This window comes from Nerophis ophidion, linkage group LG15 (genome assembly GCF_033978795.1).
Source record: "Nerophis ophidion isolate RoL-2023_Sa linkage group LG15, RoL_Noph_v1.0, whole genome shotgun sequence".
NCBI lineage: Eukaryota > Metazoa > Chordata > Actinopteri > Syngnathiformes > Syngnathidae > Nerophis > Nerophis ophidion.
In genome coordinates, this window is record NC_084625.1 from 47,184,505 (window position 1) to 47,209,297 (window position 24,793).

The 24,793-nt window shown below is 42.4% G+C and overlaps 1 long non-coding RNA gene across 1 annotated transcript in view; it reads left to right on the forward strand.

The window, feature by feature from the left end:
* Positions 1–23,856, forward strand: part of LOC133569736 (uncharacterized) — a 126,057-nt gene extending 102,201 nt beyond the window's left edge. The window contains exon 4 of the long non-coding RNA XR_009809868.1: positions 23,718–23,856. This is a non-coding gene — a long non-coding RNA (uncharacterized LOC133569736). The remainder of the gene's footprint in view (positions 1–23,717) is intronic.
* Positions 23,857–24,793: the final 937 nt, after the last annotated feature.

Sequence of the window (24,793 nt, forward strand, 5' to 3'; positions counted from 1 at the left end):
AGAATTTCATGGCTGCAACACGTGCCAAAGTAGTTGGGAAAGGGCATGTTCACCACTGTGTTAAATCACCTTTTCTTTTAACAACACTCCATAAACGTTTGGGAACTGAGGGAACTAATTGTTGAAGCTTTAAAAGTGGAATTCTTTCCCATTCTTGTTTTATGTAGAGCTTCAGTCGTTCAACAGTCCGGGGTCTCCGCTGTCGTATTTTACGCTACATAATGCGCCAAACATTTTGGATGGGAGACATGTCTGGACTGCAGGCGGGCCAGGAAAGTACCCGCACTCTTTTTTTACGAAGCCACGCTGTTGTAACACGTGCAAAATGTGGCTTGGCATTGTCTTGCCGAAATAAGCAGGGGCGTCCATGAAAAAGACGGCGTTTGGATGGTAGCATATGTTGTTCCAAAACCTGTATGTACCTTTCAACATTAATGGTGCCTTCACAGATGTGTAAGTTACCCATGCCTTAGGCGCTAATGCACCCCCATACCGTCACAGATGCTGGCTTTTGAACGTTGCGTCGATAAAAGTCTGGATGGTTCACTTCCCCTTTGGTCCGGAAGACACGATGTCGAATATTTCCCCAAAAAATTTTAAATGTGGACTAGTCAAACCACAGATCACTTTTCCACTTTGCATCAGTCCATCTTAGATGATCCCGGGCCCAGAGAAGCCGGCGCCGTTTCTGGATGTTGTTGATAAATGGCTTTCGCTTTGCATAGTAGAGCTTTAACTTGCACTTACAGATGTAGCGACAAACTGTATTTAGTGACAGTGGTTTTCTGAAGTTTTCCTGAGCCCATGTGGTGATATCCTTTAGAGATTGATGTCGGATTTTGATACAGTGCCGTCTGAGGGATCGAAGGTCACGGTCATTCAATGTTGGTTTCCGGCCATGCTGCTTTCGTGGAGTGATTTCTCCAGATTCTCTGAACCTTTTGATGATATCATGGACCGTAGATGTGGAAATCCCTAAATTTCCTGCAATTGCACTTTGAGAAACGTTGTTCTTAAACTGTTTGACTATTTGCTCACGCAGTTGTGGACAAAGGGGTGTACCTCGCCCCATCCTTTCTTGTGAAAGACTGAGCCTTTTTTGGGGAAGCTGTTTTTATACCCAATCATGGCACCCACCTGTTCCCAATTAGCCTGCACACCTGTGGGATGTTCCTAACAAGTGTTTGATGAGCATTCCTCAACTTTATCAGTATTTATTGCCACCTTTCCAAACTTTTGTCACGCGTTGCTGGCTTCAAATCCCAAAGTTAATGGTTATTTGCACAAAAAAACATCAAATATGTTGTCTTTGCAGCATATTCAACTGAATATGGGTTGAAAATGATTTGCAAATCATTGTATTCCGTTTATATTTACATCTAACACAATTTCCCAACTCATATGGAAACGGGGTTTGTAAAACAAAAAACACTATATATATATATATATATATATATATACATATATATATAGTTTTTTTTGTTTTACAAACCCCGTTGTCGTTTCCATATATATATATATATATATATATATATATATTTATAGATCAATCAGCATGAAGAACAAGGAACAGCAGTTATAGCATGCCATGGAACTGGACTCTGGTACAGTGAACCAGCGCCAACAACAGGTGAGAGAAACAGAAGTACCAGGTACCAGCAGAAAGCGGGGTGAAATATAAGAGCGCTGGACGGGAACTAATTACCAAAACAAGGCAAAAGAATAAACACAAGTCCAAGCTGTCATGTCCAGTCATGACACGCGAGGTCCAAGGTCAACATTTTCCTCTTCCAATGCTACGTTCAAGTGACATTTCATTTCCCGTTCCCTCCACTTGCAAGCAACTCCAGGTTGTTGGATTGGAATTTAAATCTGGGTTGCATGTCCCCCTTTAAAGTGAAATGGGAATAACATGCACGCCTTGCTCTATTTTTATGTTACGGAAATACACCCGATGACCTGCTTTCAGGTTTCACTTTTGTTACACCTCATGCAATTGTAGTTTTTTTTCTTACATTGGCACACTTGGCTGTGTGGCACTTTCTCTATCTGTCTTGTTGCATGAACCTTTTGCCGCTGGGTGACGTCATACGCAAATACGGTATTAGCTTTCACTACTATGCTGATGACACCCAACTCTACATGCCCCTAAAGCTGACCAACACGCTGGACTGTAGTCAGTTGGAAGCGTGTCTTAATGAAATCAAACAATGGATGTCCGCTAATTTTTCGCAACTTAACGCCAAAAAAACGGAAATGCTGATTATCGGTCCTGCTAGACACCGACCTCTATTTAATAATACAACTTTAACATTTGACAACCAAATAATACAACAAGGTGACTCGGTAAAAAATCTGGGTATTATCTTCGACCCAACTTTCTCCTTTGAGTCACACATTAAAAGCGTGACTAAAACGGCCTTCTTTCATCTCCGTATTATCGCAAAAATTTGCTCCATTTTGTCCACTAAAGACGCCGAGATCATTATCCATGCGTTTGTTACGTCTCGTCTCGATTACTGTAACGTATTATTTTCGGGTCTCCCCATGTCTAGCATTAAAAGATTACAGTTGGTACAAAATGCGGCTGCTAGACTTTTGACAAGAACAAGAAAGTTTGATCACATTACGCCTGTACTGGCTTCCTGTGCACTTAAGATGTGACTTTAAGGTTTTACTAATTACGTATAAAATACTACACGGTCTAGCTCCATCCTATCTTGCCGATTGTATTGTACCATATGTCCCGGCAAGAAATCTGCGTTCAAAGGACTCCGGCTTATTAGTGATTCCTAGAGCCCAAAAAAAGTCTGCGGGCTATAGAGCGTTTTCCGTTCGGGCTCCAGTACTCTGGAATGCCCTCCCGGTAACAGTTCGAGATGTTACCTCAGTAGAAGCATTTAAGTCTCACCTTAAAACTCATCTGTATACTCTAGCCTTTAAATAGACCTCCTTTTTAGACCAGTTGATCTGCCGCTTCTTTTCTTTTTTCTCCTATGTCCTCCCCTCCCTTGTGGAGGGGGTCCGGTCCGATGACCATGGATGAAGTACTGGCTGTCCAGAGTCGAGACCCAGGATGGACCGCTCGTCGGGACCCAGGATGGACCGCTCGCCTGTAACGGTTGGGGACATCTCTACGCTGCTGATCCGCCTCCGCTTGAGATGGTCTCCTGTGGATGGGACTCTCGCTGCTGTCTTGGATCCGCTTGAACTGAATTCTCGCGGCTGTGTTGGAGCCACTATGGATTGAACTTTCACAGTATCATGTTAGACCCGCTCGACATCCATTGCTTTCGGTCCCCTAGAGGGGGGGGGGGTTTGCCCACATCTGAGGTCCTCTCCAAGGTTTCTCATAGTCAGCATTGTCACTGGCGTCCCACTGGATGTGAATTGTCCCTGCCCACTGGGTGTGAGTTTTCCTTGCCCTTTTGTGGGTTCTTCCGAGGATGTTGTAGTCGTAATGATTTGTGCAGTCCTTTGAGACATTTGTGATTTGGGGCTATATAAATAAACATTGATTGATTGATTGATTAAAGTGAAATAGGAATAACATGCACGCCTTGCTTTATTTTTATGTTCTGTTACGGAAATACACCCGATGACCTGCTTTCAGGTTTCACTTTTGTTACACCTCATGCAATTGTTTTTTTTTTCTTACATTGGCACACTTGGCTGTGTGGCACTTCCTCTATCCGTCTTGTTGCATGAACCTTTAAAGTGAAATGGGAATAACATGCACGCCTTGCTCTATTTTTATGTTTCATTACTGAAATACACCAGATGACCTGCTTTCAGGTTTCACTTTTGTTACACCTCATGCAATTGTTTTTTTCTTTTTCTTACATTGGCACACTTGGCTGTCGTGCTGCATGGAGTGGGATTTGTTTTTTCTTTTTTTTTTTGGTCCTCTGCCTTCAGTGTTACTCAGAAATGGGCCACGGCCCTCCCACCGCAATCTGTATCTGTGGCACGGGCGGACTTTGGGGAGCGGCAGTGGTCACCTCGCATACTCGCCTCTCCTCTCCACCCACGTCTCTTCTCCAACTCATAATTGGTGACCAGATGGAGTTGGGAAGATTTTGCTGCGGAGCCTGGTTTTTTTTCTGCAGAGACACCTGCAGAGAGATACAAAAATATCCTATGGACAGCCAAGGCTGCAGTCGATGTCGCTAAGTTAGCTTACAAAATGTTGACTTCAATCATCAAGCAAAGTATCTGATCAGTTAAAAATGTTTGACAAAACCCCAAACCAGTCATGTAGTTTGTAAATAAAAACAGAACACAATGATTTGTAAATCCATCCATCTTCTCACGCTTATCCGAGGTCGGGTCGCGGGGGCAGCAGCCTAAGCAGAGAAGCCCAGACTTCCGTCTCCCCAGCCACTTCGTCCAGCTCCTCCCGGGGGATCTGGAGGCGTTCCCAGGCAAGCCGGGAGACATAGACTTCCCAGCGTGTCCTGGGTCTTCCCCGAGGCCTCCTACCGGTCGGACGTGCGCGAAACTCCTCCCTAGGGAGGCGCTCGAGTGGCATCCTGACCAGATGCCCGAACCACCTCATCTAGCTATGTATTAACTATGAACGATACAACACTGAATATTGACAACGTACTTTACAATCACCGTGTATGGTGCGGATGTTGTTCTGCTAACCTCGACTGCGGATGTTGTGGTTCGATGGAGGGAATACTTGGAAGACCTCTTCAATCCTACCAACACGTCTTCCTATGAGGAAGCAGTGCCTGAGGAATTTGTGGTGGACTCTCCTATTTCTGGGGCTGAGGTTGCTGAGTTAGTTAAAAAGCTCCTCGGTGGCAAGGAGATCCGCCCGGAGTTCCTTAAGGCTCTGGATGCTGTGGGGCTGTCTTGGTTGACAAGACTCTGCAGCATCGTGTGGCCATCTGGGGCGGTACCTCTGGATTGGCAGACCGGGCTGGTGGTTCCTCTCTTTAAGAAGGGGGACCGGAGGGTGTGTTCCAACTATCGTGGGATCACACTCATTTGCCTTCCCGGTAAAGTTTATTCAGATGTACTGGAGAGGAGGCTACGCCGGATCGTCGAACCTCAGATTCAGGAGGAACAGTGTGGTTTTCGTCCTGAACTGGACTTGGAGAAGGCATTTGACCATGTGCCCCGGGAAGTCCTGTGGGGAGTGCTCAGAGAGTATGGGGTATCAAACGCTCCCTGTACGATCAGTGTCAGAGCTTGGTCCGCATTGCCGGCAGTAGGTCGGACACGTTTCCAGTGAGGGTTGGACTCCGCCAAGGCTGCCCTTTGTCACCGATTCTGTTCATAACTTTTATAGACAGAATTTCTAGGTGCAGTGAGGGTCTTGAGGGGATCCGGTTTGGTGGCTGCAGGATTAGGTCTCTGGCTTCATCTGGCCAAGATCGTCAGCTCTCACTGGATCGGTTCGCAGCCGAGTGTGAAGCGCCCGGGATGAGAATCAGCACCTCCAAGTCCGAGTCCGTGGTTCTCGTACGGAAAAGGGTGGAGTGCCAACTCCGAGTTGGGGAGGAGACCATGCCCCAAGTGGAGGAGTTCAAGTACTTCGGAGTCTTGTTCACGAGTGAGGGGAGAGTGGATCGTGAGATCGGTGCGGCGTCTTCAGTAATGCGGACGCTGTATTGATCTGTTGTGGTGAAGAAGGAGCTGAGCCGGAAGGCAAAGCTCTCGATTTACCGGTCGATCTACGTTCCCATCCTCACCTCTGGTCATGAGCTTTGGGTCTATCCTGGGTCCCGACGAGCGGTCCATCCTGGGTCTCGACTCTGGACAGCCAGTACTTCATCCATGGTCATCGGACCGAACCCCCTCCACAAAGGAGGGGGGGACATAGGAGAAAAAAGAAAAGAAGCGGCAGATCAACTGGTCTAAAAAGGAGGTCTATTTAAAGGCTAGAGTATACAGATAGGGTGAGAAGCTCTGCCATCCAGGAGGAGCTCAAAGTAAATCCACTGCTCCTCCACATGGAGAGGAGCCCGATGAGGTGGTTCGGGCATCCGGTCAGGATGCCACCCGACCGCCTCCCTAGGGAGGTGTTTTGGGCACTTCCACGTGGAAGACCCAGGACAATTTGGGAAAACTATGTCTCCCGGCTGGCCTTGGAACGCCTCAGGATCCCCCGGGATGAGCTGGACAATGTGGCTGGGGAGAGGGAAGTCTGGGCTTACCTGCTTAGGCTTCTGCCCCCGCGACCCGACCTCGGATAAGCGGAAGAAGATGGATGGATGGATGGATTTTACAATCAACAAAAATGCAACGAACAGTGGAAAAAACCCCCACCTAGAATCTGAGATATTTCATAGTGACCTTAGTAAGTAATTAGATGACCATAGTAACTAGTATATGATGCGGATTCCAAGCATTGAAAGACTTTGTATAGTTCAAGACTTCCGGTCACTAGAAAACCTCACTGAACATCATAATGGCAGCTACACTTTCCATCTTAAACATCTAAAACAATTATTTTGGGAATGTCCAGCGGGCCAGATTGAAAAGCTTAATTTGCCCAGGTCTGGTCTGTAGTGACGCCAAGGCTGGTGACCTTGGGACACAGATCCCATTGATTAGATCAAGTTTTGATTAGATCAGGTTTTGATTAGATGGTTCACGTGGAGACAAAGTCGATTCAAAAATGGCATTGATTAGCCCGAATGTGCGGGGAAGTTGCAGACATCGGACGCATTCGCCCGGGGTCGGCTGAGTTTTGCACGAATTGGCTCGACTGAAAAACCCCCAATAAGTAACACCTGGTTTTTTATATGTTTGCCTGTTCTATTTGGAAATAACGCAGCAGAGATTGAGCCTCCGGCAACGTTTACCTGACTGCGCAACCTCTCCCTTCAATATATTCAGATAATGACATTTTTTTTTTTGCAAATATCTTCGGCTGTCCGCTGGAGACAGAGCTGACCTTTCCGACGAATACATCTCCCTCTTGGCCGGATAGATTTGTTTGTCGTGCGGAATGCCAACAGCGGTTCTACCGCCGGCATGATGATAGGCTGAAGCCGTTCACCGGCAGCCAGAACAGGATAAAAACAAGACTTGTGGTACTCGGTACTCGTGGAATCCACAAAGCCTTCAAGTTATCGGTCTGCTTGGTTGGATTTACATCAGCGTTTACACGCGGACGGTATGAGAGGTGGAGGTATTGTTTTTTTGCTTTTTTAATTTATTTTATTAAATCAACATAAAATATACACTTTCAATTAGTGCATCAACCCCCCCCCCCCCCCACAAAAAAACCCCTCCCTCCCCCATTCACACTCCTCCACACCCACTCATTCAAAAAAGGGTTTCTTTCTGCTACTAAAATTCTGGTTACCACAACATATATACACTGTAAAAAAAAAAATCATATTTTTATGGTTAATTTTGTTAAACCTTGGCGAGAATGAGAACTCAGGTGCAGAAGGGGGACAATTGATACAGGCTTTATTCAACAGTTTTCTTTGAAGTCTCTGTGAACAGAGTGATTAAGGCAAGGCGGCTATAGAATCTATGATAACGAAAGACAAATGGGCAAAACGCAATAAACAGAAAATCCCTCCAAAGGGAGGAAAAAGTCAATAGCAAAATTACACACGAATCTAATAACAAAAAGAACAACAATCTAGGATTAGCAAAAAAAAGGTAAATCACTCACGCAGAGGAGACCAGAAACTAAACAGAAAGTACGCTATAAGAAGCTGAGATAACTACAAAGTAAAGCGCTCCAAGAGGAGGGAAAAAAAAGGAGGCAAAGCACTGAAATAAACACACAAAATTCTAGACCAAAAACTTTAGCGAACAAAATCACTCTTTCTTAGAGGAAACAAAGAAATCACCAAACCCCGCCCACCTCAACCGAAGTACGGAGGGGGGCAGTGATGTGGGGTGGTGGCGGGGGTGTAGCCCGGAAAAGTAGCGCTGCTTGGCATTCTGGGTATTTGTTCATTTGTGTTTATTTTGTGTTACGGTGAAGATGTTCTCCAGAAATGTGTTTGTCATTCTTTTTTGATGTGGGTTCACAGTGTGGCGCATATTTGTAACAGTGTTACATTTGTTTGTACTGCCACCGTCAGTGTGATCTGTATGGCTGTTGATCAAGTATGTCTTTCAGCCAGTATAGTACATCAATTAAAGTCTTGCACACCATACGTCACGGTTAGCACGTCGCATTGTCAGGTAATTGAGCTAATATGACGAGAGGTTGTTGAGGTTGATAAGAGCAGGTCTGGCACGGTACTCCTCAAAAATTCTTGTCCGATCGATATCGGGACAACCCTTCGCGAGGTTCACAGAGAGTCTCTCGTGAAGATTGGCAAGCATGGGTCTATATTTGCCATTCAAAGAAGGTTAATCCACTTTTCACGTAGTTTTACATACAGTGAGTTTGAGACCCCTGATCTTAATAATTCAGAAAAAATCTGTGAAATAATGGTATTTTTCTGTCAAACTGCCAGCATTGTCACTTCATTAAAGTTGGTTGATCGTGATAAATTGGAAAAACTCTGTAGAAAAAAGGTATTTTTCTGCAGAACTGTTTGCATCGTGACTTTATGAAAGGTAGTTGATCTTAACAATTTAGTAAAAATCTGTAAAATTTCGATATCTTTCGCGCAAAATGTTTAATGAAAATTTCTGTAAATATGTTTTTGATCATTATTTGGTTTACAGTGTTTTGCTTCAATTTTATGGTTTTCATTTGGCAGCCATAGCTGCCAGTAGATTATCGTTTTTTACAGATTTTTTTTTTTTACAGTGTAGCACAGTCTGCAAGGGACACAGTCCCTGAAACACACATGATTGTGTGTGCCGCCGGTCCACTAACATTATTATTAATTACTATTTTTTTATGTAATTGTTTGCTTTTTTATCCAAGAAAATGTTTAGTTTTGTTTTTTTATCTTATTTTTTTTAATTTATCAAATAAAAAAAGGACCTTATCTTCACCAGACTAGGTTTTTAATGAAATTAGATTTGTCTAAAAGTGTTTTAAAACCAGGTCCAGTCCAAATAATGTCCAAGTCGGGCTCAGCAACACACACCCTCATCCATGTTCAACAACAAAATTTGGGAAATAACAGATCAGAGGTGGGTAGAGTAGCCAGAAATTGTACTCAAGTAAGAGTACAGTTACTTTAGAGATTTATTACTCAAGTAAAAGTAAGGAGTAGTCACCCAAATATTTACTTGAGTAAAAGTAAAAAGTATGTTGTGAAAAAACTACTCGAGTACTGAGTAACTGAGGAGTAACCTGATTACGGCAACAAATAATGCACAAAAACATAAAAATAGCAATAATCAAATTCAGAGCCAGGAATATCTCTTAAGCAACTAAAACAATAATATTAAGGCACATTGAGCCACAATAACTTAACAGCACCATAGGCTGCAGTAGGCATTGATTGATTGATTGATTGATTGATTAAAACATGTATTAGTAGATTGCACAGTGCAGTACATATTCCGTACAATTGGTAACACCCCAATAAGTTTTTCAACGTTTATCAATTACTTAATCAATGACCAAGTCGAGGTAATCTACCTCATATGTACATATACATACACACATATCATATATATACACACACATAACACACATATATATATATATACATACATGCATTTATATAAACAGTATATAATTTATATTTATTTGTTTTGCCGTTTTTGTTGACATGTTAAAGGTGTTTTAATAAATATACATGCATGTTTAACACACAGATTCCTATCTTTCATTAAGACATGAATATAAGTTGGTGTATTACCTGATTCTGATGACTTGCATTGATTGGAATTAGACAGTATTGCCGATAACGTCCACGTTTTCAAATGGAGGAGAAAAAAAGTTCCTCTTTTCTGTCTAATACCACATAGAAGTCGTTGGTTTTTGACATCTTATTTGTCCAGCTTCCATATTCGTTTTTATACACTTTACAAGAAATACTCCGTAGCTTGCTGGCTTGTTTGCGCTGGCTTTCGGAGACTCTTATTTTGTTAGCGCAGGCGCGATGGAGCGGCACTTTTATTGTGAAGACAGGAACTGTGCGATCAGTCTTTCGGCTTTAGACGGCAAGTACGTTGAAAGAAAAAGTTTCTTTTTTCCTTTACACTTTTGATTGATTGATTGATTGAAACTTTTATTAGTAGATTGCACAGTACAGTACGTAATCCGTACAATTGACCACTAAATGGTAACACCCCAATAAGTTTTTCAACTTGTTTAAGTCGGATCATGTGACCGCCTGGCTCTGTTTGATTGGTCCAACGTCACCAGTGACTGCATGTGATTGGTGAAACGCAGGCATGCGTAGATTCAATCAATCAATCAATCAATGTTTACTTATATAGCCCTAAATCACTAGTGTCTCAAAGGGCTGCACAAACCACTACGACATCCTCGTTAGGCCCACATAAGGGCAAGGAAAACTCACACCCAGTGGGACATCGGTGACAATAATGACCCAGTGGGACGTCGGTGACAATGATGACTATGAGAACCTTGGAGAGGAGGAAAGCAATGGATGTCGAGCGGGTCTAACATGATACTGTGAAAGTTCAATCCACAATGGATCCAACACAGTCGCGAGAGTCCAGTCCAAAGCGGATCCAACACAGCAGCGAGAGTCCCGTTCATAGCGGAGCCAGCAGGAAACCATCCCAAGCGGATGCGGATCAGCAGCACAGAGATGTCCCCAGCCGATACACAGGCAAGCAGTACATGGCCACTGGATCGGACCGGACCCCCTCCACAAGGGAGAGTGGGACATAGAAGAAAAAGAAAAGAAACGGCAGATCAACTGGTCTAAAAAGGGAGTCTATTTAAAGGCTAGAGTATACAAATGAGTTTTAAGGTGAGACTTAAATGCTTCTACTGAGGTGGCATCTCGAACTGTTACCGGGAGGGCATTCCAGAGTACTGGAGCCCGAACGGAAATTCTACTTTGAAGCTCTGTCATTAACCAAAACAAACATTAACAGATCGATAAACAAAAGTAGCGAGTAACGAGCTGAATGTAGATAAATGGAGCGGAGTAAAAGTAGCGTTTCTTCTCTATAAATATACTCAAGTAAAAGTATGTTGCATAAAAACTACTCGTAGAAGTACAATTTATCCCAAAAGTTACTCAAGTAAATGTAACGGGGTAAATGTAGCGGGTTACTACCCACCTCTGCAACAATTACATATAATTTATAAACAAAATTACATTTTCATAAAAAGCATTTGTGTATAGTCCATATTATGTCCAAGTCAGACTCAACACACACCTTCATTTTGTACACTCAAAAATAGGGAACATGCTGCTGTTGCATATCTATAAACTTTATTACATTTTTACAATAAGCCTTTAAGGATTTCCCATCTTTTTTCATGTTTTTTTTAGCATCATTATCGTTGCCAATCATCTTTCTAAAGTTAAAAAATACTGAATAAATATTTTAAAGAAAGTAATACTAAGTGAATATCTATTTTTGGCCTTAAAAACAAACCTTTTACCAAGTACTATGATTAAATTGACTAAGTCATGATTGTCAATGAACTCTCCTAAAATAACAAACTTCATCAAGCTTCATAAACAAACCAATCCTTTAACACATTTTTCCAAATTCCACCCAAAATGAAGACACAATATGACAATACCAAAACAAATACAGAGTGGATTCAGATTCCTGACAACAAAATCGGCAATCATCTGATTCAGTCATATTCCATAGTTTTAACATTTTCCCCGTGGGTAAGAAGTTATAGATAATTTAAATTTGAAAATAACGATTTTGCACATTGATAGTAGTTTTGTAGATTAGTTTAAATATGGAATCCCACGGCAACGGGCAGTCATAATAATAATAATAATATGGGTTGTACTTGTATAGCGCTTTTCTACCTTCAAGGTACTCAAAGCGCTTTGACACTACTTCCACATTTACCCATTCACACACACACTCACACACTGATGGAGGGAGCTGCCATGCAAGGCGCTAACCAGGACCCATCAGGAGCAAGGGTGAAGTGTCTTGCTCAGGACACAACGGACGGGACAAGGTTGGTACTAGGTGGGGATTGAACCAGGGACCCTCCGGTTGCACACGGCCACTCACACTGCGCCACGCCGTCCCTAATAATAATAATAAATAACTAATTCTAATTGCGTTTTAGTGTCTAATTTTTAATGGTCATTTTTTCCATACAATATTGGTATTGTTCTCAAAAAGTTGACACATTTTAAACATTTTTGACTTTTTCCCCATGAAGCTTGTCATAAAATGTTTTCCTTAAAAAAGTCAGTGTTGTTTTTTCATGAAATTCACAATATATTCACATAAACCATCAAAAATGTTCTATCACAAACTAAAGGTTTCTCTTAAACAGTTAAAAAAATGTTCACCCATTTTTTAGAAATATTAAAATGTTCTCATTAGTTCTAATAAAATGTATTTTTCCCCCAAAGATTCTCATGAAATATATTCTTGAAAATAATGTTTACTCAGTGTTTTATCATAAAATTTGCTAATTAATCACATTTTATTTAAAAACAATGCTATAAAAATATAACCTTCAATGTTTTTCCTCATAAAATTAACTAAAATTAACTAAAATTAACTAGGGGAATGGGGGGATGCCCACATCTGAGGTCCTCTCCAAGGTTTCTCATTGTCAGCATTGTCACTGGCGTCCCACTGGATGTGAATTCTCCCCGCCCACTGGGTGTGAGTTTTCCTTGCCCTTTTGTGGGTTCTTCCGAGTATGTTGTAGTCGTAATGATTTGTGCAGTCCTTTGAGACATTTGTGATTTGGGGCTATATAAATAAACATTGATTGATTGATTGATTGATTGAAATATTTAATAAATCAAAAATATATTTAAGTATGCATTTTTTGCCTCCTGAGTGGATATATACAACCTTTCTCCAATAAGCGCACATTCAGCCTTAAAAAAAAAAGTGGTTTAAATGTAGATGTACTGCAGGACTGTTTCTAAAATGCCCAATAAAAATAGTACATGTCTTCTGCATGTTTGAAAACATATCAAAACCCCACAGGTAGGAGCATTATGACAATGTGGCTGTAATAATACCTGTAAACGAAACAGAATTAATGCTAATAATCTTATTTCCCCAAATAAGAATAAGACTACCGATAAAGAACCGAAACGTTAAGCAAAATCAAAAGTGGAATTGGAACCAAAAAACCTCATCAATTCCTATCCCTAGTAAATGCTGTACATTATAATTACATTACTTCATAAAACAATTGTAGTTGTTACTAGTACATTCCATTGTATGTTTTTGTATACATTATCTAAAAGTTGTTTTCTTTTTAAAAGGCTTGTTAAAGTTGAGGTGTTTTGGGGGTTAAGTACCAATTGAAATTTATTTCAATGGGCGACATTGATCAGAGACACAGTAGGAGTGTTTTGACTTACGAGCTTGGTCATAAAACCGATTAAGCTCATAAATGGAGGTATTGGGTGAAAATATAATACCTGTGTCACTAAAAAAGGGAAATGTTGTACATGGAGGTCCACGTACAACATTTCATCCGACCCCAAATTCCCAAGTTATTAATGACATCAGATGAGTGGTCAAAACGAAATTAAGCCTTAGTCAAAAAAGTCCTCCCATTTTCCATATGTGTTGTATGGGACAGCCTTCAAAGATTTATTTAATAAATAAAAAATTATATATATATATATATATTTATTTTTATTTTTTATTTTATTTTATTTATTTATTTTATTTTATTTTAGTTCCTTTTTGCCAACTACAATTTCTTATTAGAGGTTTACAAACTAGTAATTTAGTAGTTTCATGATTATTTGTTTCCATCTTTTCCTAATTACTCCAGTTAGTTGATTAAAAGAAAAGCTTGAACAAGCATCACCATACATAATTTTTTCCATTCTTATTGATATCATTGACAAAAATGATTCCTCTTTCTAACATATTTTTCCAAAAGAAAAGCTTTCCATCTATTAAAATATTAGAGTCCATCCATATTAGCTGCTGCAAAACATCATCAAAATAGGTGAAGGTATTGTTTAACAACAGTAATAATTAGAGATGTCCGATAATATCGGATGGGGGAGGAAAAAATATATCCAGTCCAAGCCTGGGCCCCTGGAGAAGGGGTCCAGACTGAGGCCAATGGAAAAAATAACCATAGCACACATAAGCATGTGTGTAAGAGGGAAACATCAAAGAACACAAAGGACTTTAAATACATAAAATAGCAACGCTGATGCAACCAGTCATTTCTACATACTGCTATAAAAAAATAATTATTTCATAAATGTAATTTTGTTCATGGATTATATGCAATCTGATGTGTTCCCTAATTTGAATGTGGATAAATGAAGGTGTGTGTGTGTTGCTGGACATAATCTGGACTGTACCTGGTTTTAAGAACCCTTTTAAACCAGGGGTGTCAAACTCAAATACAGAGTGGGTCAAAATTTTAAACTGAACAAAGCCGCGGGCCAAGGTTGAACAAATTAACCTTTTAATAGGGACTCAAACAAGTTTTGCATTAAATATTGAACAAGCGAGACTTATATAACTATAGTGACATGCAAAATCGAGTTTCAAATAATACTAATAATTTAAAAATAGCAATGGCATATCAAATCAAATTTAAATAGAAATTGAATGCCTCTTTTCTATTTGGAGCCTTCTCAGGTAAATATCAAAATAAACTTTTCCCACAGGCTAATAATACATTTTTATATTGTAGCGTCCAGAAAGAGGTAGTCTGCAAGGGGTTCTGTGTATTTGTTCTGTTGTGTTTATGTTGTGTTACAGTGCGGATGTTCTGCCGAAATGTGCTTGTCATTCTCGTTTAGTGTTGGTTCACAGTGTGGAGCATATTTGTAACAGTCTTAAAGTTGTTTATACGGCCACCCTCAGTGTGACCTGTATGGCTGTTGACCAAGCTTGCATTGCATTAGCGTGTGTGTGTGAGTGTGTGTGTGTGTGTGTGTGTGTGTGTGTGTGTGTGTGTGTGTGTGTGTGTGTGTGTGTGTGTGTGTGTGTGTGTGTGTGTGTGTAAAAGCGATATATATCATGTGACCAGGCCGGCACGCTGTTTCTACGCCTATCTTGCCGATTGTATTGTAAATGGGTTGTACTTGTATAGCACTTTTCTACCTTCAAGGTACTCAAAGCGCTTTGACACTACTTCCACATTCACACACACATTCACACACTGATGGAGGGAGCTGCCATGCAAGGCGCCAACCAGCACCCATCAGGAGCAAGGGTGAAGTGTCTTGCTCAGGACACAACGGACATGATGAGGTTGGTACTAGGTGGGATTTGAACCAGGGACCCTCAGGTTGCGCACGGCCACTCTCCCACTGCGCCACGCCGTCCCCGTATTGTACCGTATGTCCCGGCAAGAAATCTGCGCTTATTAGTGATTCCTAGAGCCCAAAAAAAGTCTGCGGGCTATAGAGCGTTTTCTGTTCGGGCTCCAGTACTCTAGAATGCCCTCCCGGTAACAGTTCGAGATGCTACCTCAGTAGAAGCATTTAAGTCTCACCTTAAAACTCATCTGTATACTCTAGCCTTTAAATAGACCTCCTTTTTAGACCAGTTGATCTGCTGCTTCTTTTCTTTCTCCTATGTCCCCCCCTCCCTTGTGGAGGGGGTCCGGTCCGATGACCATGGATGAAGTACTGGCTGTCCAAAGTCGAGACCCAGGATGGACCGCTCGTCGGGACCCAGGATGGACCGCTCGCCTGTATCGGTTGGGGACATCTCTACGCTGCTGATCCGCCTCCGCTTGAGATGGTTTCCTGTGGACGGGACTCTCGCTGCTGTCTTGGATCCGCCTTGAACTGAACTCTCGCGGCTGTGTTGGAGCCACTATGGATTGAACTTTCACACTATCATGTTAGACCCGCTCGACATCCATTGCTTTCGGTCCCCAAGAGGGGGGGGGGGGTTGCCCACATCTGAGGTCCTCTCCAAGGTTTCTCATAGTCAGCATTGTCACTGGCGTCCCACTGGATGTGAATTCTCCCTGCCCACTGGGTGTGAGTTTTCCTTGCCCTTTTGTGGGTTCTTCCGAGGATGTTGTAGTCGTAATGATTTGTGCAGTCCTTTGAGACATTTGTGATTTGGGGCTATATAAATAAACATTGATTGAAAAGCGGACGTGATGAAAGGTTTTAGAGGACGCTTGAGGCAGTGCCTTTAAGGCACGCCCTCAATTTTGTTGTCCAGGTGGGAATCGGGAGAAATTTAGGAGAATGGTTGCCCCCTGTGATTTTTGTGAGGGGCACTGAAATTTTGGAGTCCCCTTGGAAAATCGGGGGCGGGGGGGTATGAGTATTAGCGGTGAATGCGGTGTTACAGCAACACCGCCGCTGTATAATACCGGCGGGCCAGCTCTAATGTTAATTAGATTTTGCCTCACGGGCCAAATTTGCCCCGCGGGCCAGAGTTTGACACCCATGCTTTAAACAATCGAATTTCATTGACAGCCTGGTCTGGTGGAAATAATGTCCTTTATTTAAAAAATACATTTGGCTCAGTGAGGAGAAACGCATACACCTGTACGCTGTACAGTGTCACCATGCTCTGACAAAAGATTGCACTCCTCTTTTATTTGGACTTTCCCTGATTACATGGCAACAGCTGTTTCCAAGGGAGGGGGGGTCGTAAACAGCCATTGCCATCCATCCATCCATCATCTTCCGCTTATCCGAGGTCGGGTCGCGGGGGCAACAGCCTAAGCAGGGAAACCCAGACTTCCCTCTCCCCAGCCACTTCGTCTAGCTCTTCCCGGGGGATCCCGAGGCGTTCCCAGGCCAGCCGGGAGACATAGTCTTCCCAACGTGTCCTAGGTCTTCCCCGTGGCCTCCTACCGGTTGGACGTGCCCTAAACACCTCCCTAGGGAGGCGTTCGGGTGGCATCCTAACCAGATGCCCGAACCACCTCATCTGGCTCCTCTCGATGTGAAGGAGCAGCGGCTTTACTTTGAGTTCCTCCCGGATGGCAGAGCTTCTCACCCTATCTCTAAGGGAGAGACCCGCCACACGGCGGAGGAAACTCATTTCGGCCGCTTGTACCCGTGATCTTATCCTTTCGGTCATGACCCAAAGCTCATGACCATAGGTGAGGATGGGAACGTAGATCGACCGGTAAATTGAGAGCTTTGCCTTCCGGCTCAGCTCCTTCTTCACCACAACGGACCGGTACAACGTCCGCATTACTGAAGACGCCGCACCGATCCGCCTGTCGATCTCACGATCCACTCTTCCCTCACTCGTGAACAAGACTCCTAGGTACTTGAACTCCTCCACTTGGGGCAGGGTCTCCTCCCCAACCCGGAGATGGCACTCCACCCTTTTCCGGGCGAGAACCATGGACTCGGACTTGGAGGTGCTGATTCTCATTCCGGTCGCTTCACACTCGGCTGCGAAACGATCCAGCGAGAGCTGAAGATCCCGGTCAGATGAAGCCATCAGGACCACATCATCTGCAAAAAGCAGAGACCTGATCCTGCGGTTACCAAACCGGAACCCCTCAACGCCTTGACTGCGCCTAGAAATTCTGTCCATAAAAGTTATGAACAGAATCGGTGACAAAGGACAGCCTTGGCGGAGTCCAACCCTCACTGGAAATGTGTTCGACTTACTGCCGGCAATGCGGACCAAGCTCTGGCACTGATCGTACAGGGAACGGACCGCCACAATAAGACAGTCCGATACCCCATACTCTCTGAGCACTCCCCACAGGACTTCCCGAGGGACACGGTCGAATGCCTTCTCCAAGTCCACAAAGCACATGTAGACTGGTTGGGCAAACTCCCATGCACCCTCAAGAACCCTGCCGAGAGTATAGAGCTGGTCCACAGTTCCACGACCAGGACGAAAACCACACTGTTCCTCCAGAATCCGAGGTTCGACTATCCGACGTAGCCTCCTCTCCAGTACACCTGAATAAACCTTACCGGGAAGGCTGAGGAGTGTGATCCCACGATAGTTGGAACACACCCTCCGGTCCCCCTTCTTAAAGAGAGGAACCACCACCCCGGTCTGCCAATCCAGAGGTACCGCCCCCGATGTCCACGCGATGCTGCAAAGTCTTGTCAACCAAGACAGCCCCACAGCATCCAGAGCCTTAAGGAACTCCGGGCGGATCTCGTCCACCCCTGGGGCCTTGCCACCGAGGAGCTTTTTAACTACCTCAGCGACCTCAGCCCCAGAAATCGGAGAGACCACCACAGATTCCCCAGGCACTGCTTTCTCATAGGAAGACGTGTTGGTGGGATTGAGGAGGTCTTCGAAGTATTCCTTCCACCTATCCACAACATCCGCAGTCGTGGTCAGCAGAACACCATCCGCACCATACACGGTGTTGATAGTGCACTGCTTCCCCTTCCTGAGGCGGCGGACGGTGGTCCAGAATCGCTTCGAAGCCGTCCGGAAGTCGTTTTCCATGGCTTCCCCGAACTCTTCCCATGTCCGAGTTTTTGCCTCCGCGACCGCTGAAGCTGCACACCGCTTGGCCTGTCGGTACCCGTCCACTGCCTCCGGAGTCCTATGAGCCAAAAGGACCCGATAGGACTCCTTCTTCAGCTTGACGGCATCCCTCACCGCTGGTGTCCACCAAGGGGTTTTAGGATTGCCGCCACGACAGGCACCAACTACCTTGCGGCCACAGCTCCGATCTGCCGCCTCGACAATAGAGGTGCGGAACATGGTCCACTCGGACTCAATGTCCAGCACCTCCCTCGTGACATGTTCAAAGTTCTTCCGGAGGTGGGAATTGAAACTTTGTCTGACAGGAGACTCTGCCAGACGTTCCCAGCAGACCCTCACAATGCGTTTGGGCCTCCCAGGTCTGTCCGGCATCCTCCCCCACCATCGCAGCCAACTCACCACCAGGTGGTGATCGGTAGAAAGCCATTGCCTTTGACTACAAAACAGTTAGAAGAAAAGGTCGTAAAAGAGTTCAAATAAAAGGTCGTAAAACAGGTCAAAGAAGAGGTGCCTGGAGCTTGGGCAGTTCCTGCTTTCTCTCCGCTTTGTGGTTCTCGGGTCAAGACAAAAATCTTTCTGCGGATTACAATACACGGAAGAAACAGAACACCTTCATGTTGCTTCCTATCCTACACAATAGAGTTTCACAAGCCTCCTTCTCGGGAAGATCAAAGACAGCTTTTGTCCTCTCGGAGGGCGAGCTGAACTCAATGTAACACAAAGTTTTGTGATAACTTAGATACAATTATTCTGACAGATATTTTACTACTATATCTCCTTTTTCAAAAAACCTTATTGCAACATGCATATGATGTCATGAATGTGGAGGAAAGTGACCCGGCAAAGTCTTTTAAAAAATCCATGTTTAATTATAATACTTTATTCTAACGTTTTATAGTTCATCTGCGTAAAATTTACGATAAAATATTTTGTTGTTCTCAAGAACCTAATAGTGTGTATCGTCTTGTGTTGTTGCGAGATGAGTGCATCATCACATGTATATTAGTATAGATATACATATATGTATATATACATATATATATATATATATATATATGTATATAAGTATATATATATATATATATGTATATAAGTATATATACATATATGTATATCTATACATCTATATATGTATATAAGTAAATATACATATATATATACATATATATGTATATATGTACATATATATATATGTACATATGTACATATATTTATGTATACCCATATATACATATATGTATATATGTACATATATATATATGTACATATGTACATATATTTATGTATACCCATATATACATATATGTATGTATATATATATGTATATATATGTATGTATATATATGTATATGTATATATACATATATATATGTAGATACAGTGTGTATATATACATATGTATATATGTATGTATATGTACATATATATATGTATATATAAATATATATATGTAGATACAGTGTATATATATATGTATATATGTATATATGTGTGTATATAGGGAAGAAATATAACAAATACAATTTGTTTCTACACATGCATTATTCATGGGTTGTGTCAATGGTTGTAGTGTGGAAGTGCAAAATGTCTCACACACACACACAAACACACACAGTGCTGTTTGCCAGCCAATTATTAATTAACCACAAGGAGTCCATCAGTATCACAAGTCCTGGTCTTAGATGTCCAAGTATGCGTGGTGGAGGATTGAGGAGATCTGACCTGTTCCTCAACACAAACACCAAGTCATGTCTTATGTTTTCATACGCCTTGATGTCATGGTGGAAATACTCCTGCCCTCCTGTGTTCACTTCCCGTCCACCTGGACGTCACGAGTAATGGGGCGCCGATTGCTGCAAGTTCAGCCGCGGTGGGAACGCCACAGCAGGAAGAAGAGCAATTATGATTGATTATGGTTCCCGCAGACGACTCCTCTGCACACCGACACTGGTTCTTTGCTTTCCGTGAACACTTTATGTATGTATGTATGTATGTATGTATGTATGTATATGTGTGTGTGTATGTATGTATGAATGTATATATATATTTATTTATGTGTATATATATATATATATATATATGTGTGTGTGTATATGTGTGTGTATATATATTATATATATATTTATATATGTGTGTGTATATATGTATGTATAAATATATTTATTTAAATATATTTATATATATGTATATGTATGTATTTATATTGATTTATGTATATTTATTTACATATGTGTATCTCTATGTATAGATGTGTGTGTATATATATATATATATATATATATATATGTATATTTTTATTTTATGTGTATATGTATGTATACTGTATGTGTATGTATATGTATATATACGTATGTGTATATATATGCGTGTATATATATGTATATATATATATGTATGTATGTATATGTATATACAAACCCTGTTTCCATATGTGTTGGGAAATTGTGTTTGATGTAAATATAAACGTAATACAATGATTTGCAAATCCTTTTCAACCCATATTCAGTTGAATGCACTACAAACACAAGATATTTGATGTTCAAACTCATAAACTTGTTTTTTTTTTTTGCGAATAATAATAAATTTAGAATTTCATGGCTGCAACACGTGCCAAAGTAGTTGGGAAAGGGCATGTTCACCACTGTGTTACATCACCTTTTCTTTTAACAACAATCAATAAACGTTTGGGAACTGAGGAAACTAATTGTTGAAGCTTTGAAAGTGGAATTCTTTCCCATTTTTGTTTTATGTAGAGCTTCAGTCATTAAATAGTCCGGGGTCTCTGCTGTCCTATTTTACACTTCATAATGCGCCACACATTTTCCATGGGAGACAGGGTCGGACTGCAGGCGGGCCAGGAAAGTACCCGCACTCTTTTACTACGAAGCCACGCTGTTGTAGCATATGCTGAATGTGGCTTGGCATTGTCTGGCTGAAATTAGCAGGGCCGTCCATGAAAAAGACGGCGCTTAGATGGCAGCATATGTTGTTCCAAAACCTGTATGTACCTTTCAGCATTAATGGTGCCTTCACAGATGTGTAAGTTACCCATGCCTTGGGCACTAATGCACCCCCATACCATCACAGATGCTGGCTTTTGAACTTTGAGGAGATAACAGTCTGGATGGTTAACTTCCCCTCTGGTCCGGTTGACACAATGTCGAATATTTCCAAAAACAATTTGAAATGTGGACTCGTCAGACCACAGAACACCTTTCCACTTTGCATCAGTCCATCTTAGATGATCTCGGGCCCAGAGAAGCCGGCGGCGTCTCTGGATGTTGTTGATAAACGGTTTTTGCTTTGCATACTAGAGCTTTAACTTGCACTTACAGATGTAGCGAGGAACTGTATTTAGTGACAGTGGTTTTCTGAAGTGTTCCTGACCCCATGTGGTGATATCCTTTAGAGATTGATGTCGGTTTTTGATACAGTGCCGTATGAGGGATCAAAGGTCACGGTCATTCAATGTTGGTTTCCGGCCATGCCGCTTTCGTGGAGTGATTTCTCCAGATTCTCTGAACCTTTTGATGATATTATGGACCGTAGATGTTGAAATCCCTAAATTTCTTGCAATTGCACTTTCAGAAACGTTGTTCTTCAACTGTTTGACTATTCTAAAGTTAATGATAATTTACTACTTACGTATAAAATACTACACGGTCTAGCTCCAGCCTATCTTGCCGATTGTATTGTACCATATGTCCCGGCAAGAAATCTGCGTTCAAAAGACTCCGGCTTATTAGTGATTCCTAGAGCCCAAAAAAGGTCTGCGGGCTATAGAGCGTTTTCCGTTCGGGCTCCAGTACTCTGGAATGCCCTTCCGGTAACAGTTCGAGATGCTACCTCAGTAGAAGCATTTAAGTCTCACCTTAAAACTCATCTGTATACTCTAGCCTTTAAATAGACCTCCTTTTTAGACCAGTTGATCTGCCGCTTCTTTTCTTTCTCCTATGTCCCCCCCTCCCTTGTGGAGGGGGTCCGGAACGATGACCATGGATGAAGTACTGGCTGTCCAGAGTCGAGACCCAGGATGGACCGCTCGTCGGGACCCAGAATGGACCGCTCGCCTGTATCGGTTGGGGACATCTCTACGCTGCTGATCCGCCTCCGCTTGAGATGGTTTCCTGTGGACGGGACTCTCGCTGCTGTCTTGGATCCGCTTGAACTGAACTCTCGCGGCTGTGTTGGAGCCACTATGGATTGAACTTTCACAGTATCATGTTAGACCCGCTCGACATCCATTGCTTTCGGTCCCCTAGAGGGGGGGGGGGGGGTTGCCCACATCTGAGGTCCTCTCCAAGGTTTCTCATAGTCAGCATTGTCACTGGCGTCCCACTGGATGTGAATTCTCCCTGCCCACTGGGTGTGAGTTTTCCTTGCCCTTTTGTGGGTTCTTCCGAGGATGTTGTAGTCGTAATGATTTGTGCAGTCCTTTGAGACATTTGTGATTTGGGGCTATATAAATAAACATTGATTGATTGATTGATAATTCGCAAAAAAAAAAAAAAAAAAAAATGTTTATCAGTTTGAACATCAAATATGTTGTCTTTGTAGCATATTCAACTAAATATGGGTTGAAAAGATTTTGCAAATCATTGTATTCCGTTTATATTTACATTTAACACAATTTCCCAACTCATATGGAAACGGGGTTTGTATATAAATCTGTGTATGTATATGTATGTATATATATATATGTATGTATATATACAGTATGTGTATATATGTATGTATGTGTATACATACAAAAGAGTATTTAGTCCGCCACCGATTGTGCAAGTTCTCTTACTGAAAATGATGACAAGTCTCTCTGTTAGTTTGCATGGCTTGACAAGGAAAACAGAAGCAAAATGGCAATTTCTATAAAAAAAATAAAAAAAAACATGAGAAAATGTGTCATGTAAAAATTGGTGTAATCACCAGCAGGGTAGCGGAGGCAAGCACGCCATGTGACAACCCAGATTGACACTGACTCATAAGACAAACGAGCTGTTGTGATGTCGATGTACATGTCGTGTTGCAATAGCTTGCATCATCCCTTATTTTGTCTGTACATTGGTACATGCTTACATCTTCCACTGTGAGGATTAAAATGTTCAGTTTTATATTAGATCACTTGCATTTGGGACATCCTGTCTCAAATCTGGGTTTATTCGACAATTCACTACAAGTCTGTAGAATTGAGTCTTTTTCAGCGAAAACGGTTCCATTGAATCGGTGTGATTTGTGTCCCCCAGGAAATAAAATGTTTCGATGCATAATACAAACCCCAAAACCAGTGAAGTGGCCCTACGATGAGGGGGCGACTTGTCCAGGGTGTACCCCGCCTTCCGCACGATTGTAGCTGAGATAGGCGCCAGCGCCCCCCACGACCCCAAAAGGGAATAAGCGGTAGAAAATGGATGGATGGAAAACCATTGAAGTTGGCACCTTGTGCAAATGGTAAATAAAAACAAAATACAAAAATTTGCACATTCTTTTCAATTTATATTCAATTGAATAGACTGCGAAGACAAGATACTTAACCTCCAAACTGGAAAACGATGTATTTTCTGCAAATATTAGCTCATTTGGAATTTGATGCCTGCAACATGTTTCAAAAAAAGCTGGCACAAGTGGCAAAAAAGACTGAGCAAGTTGAGGAATGCTCATCAAACACTTATTTGGAACATCCCGCAGGTGAACACATTCTAATTGAGAACAGGTGGGTGCCATGATTGGGTATAAAAGCAGCTTCCATGAAATGCTCAGTCATTCACAAACAAGGACGGAGCGAGGGTCTCCACTTTGTCAACAAATGCGTGAGCGAATTGTCCAACAGTTTGAGGGCAACATTTCTCAACGAGCTATTGGGACGGCGTGGCGCAGTGGGAAAAAGTGGCCGTGCGCAACCCGAGGGTCCCTGGTTCAAATCCCACCTAGTACCAACTTCGTCCGTTGTGTCCTGAGCAAGACACTTCACCCTTGCTCCTGATGGGTGCTGGTTGGCGCCTTGCATGGCAGCTCCCTCCATCAGTGTGTGAATGTGTGTGTGAATGGGTAAATGTGGAAGTAGTGTCAAAGCGCTTTGAGTACCTTGAAGGTAGAAAAGCGCTATACAAGTACAACCCATTTATCATTTATTTATTTATTGCAAGGAATTTAGGGATTCCACCATCTACGGTCTGTAATATCATCAAAAGGTTCAGACAGTCTAGAGAAATCACTGCGCGTAAGCGATGATATTAAGGACCTTCGATCCCTCAGGCGGTACTGCATCAAAAAGCGACGTCCGTGTGTAAAGGATATCACCACATGGGCTCAGCAACACTTC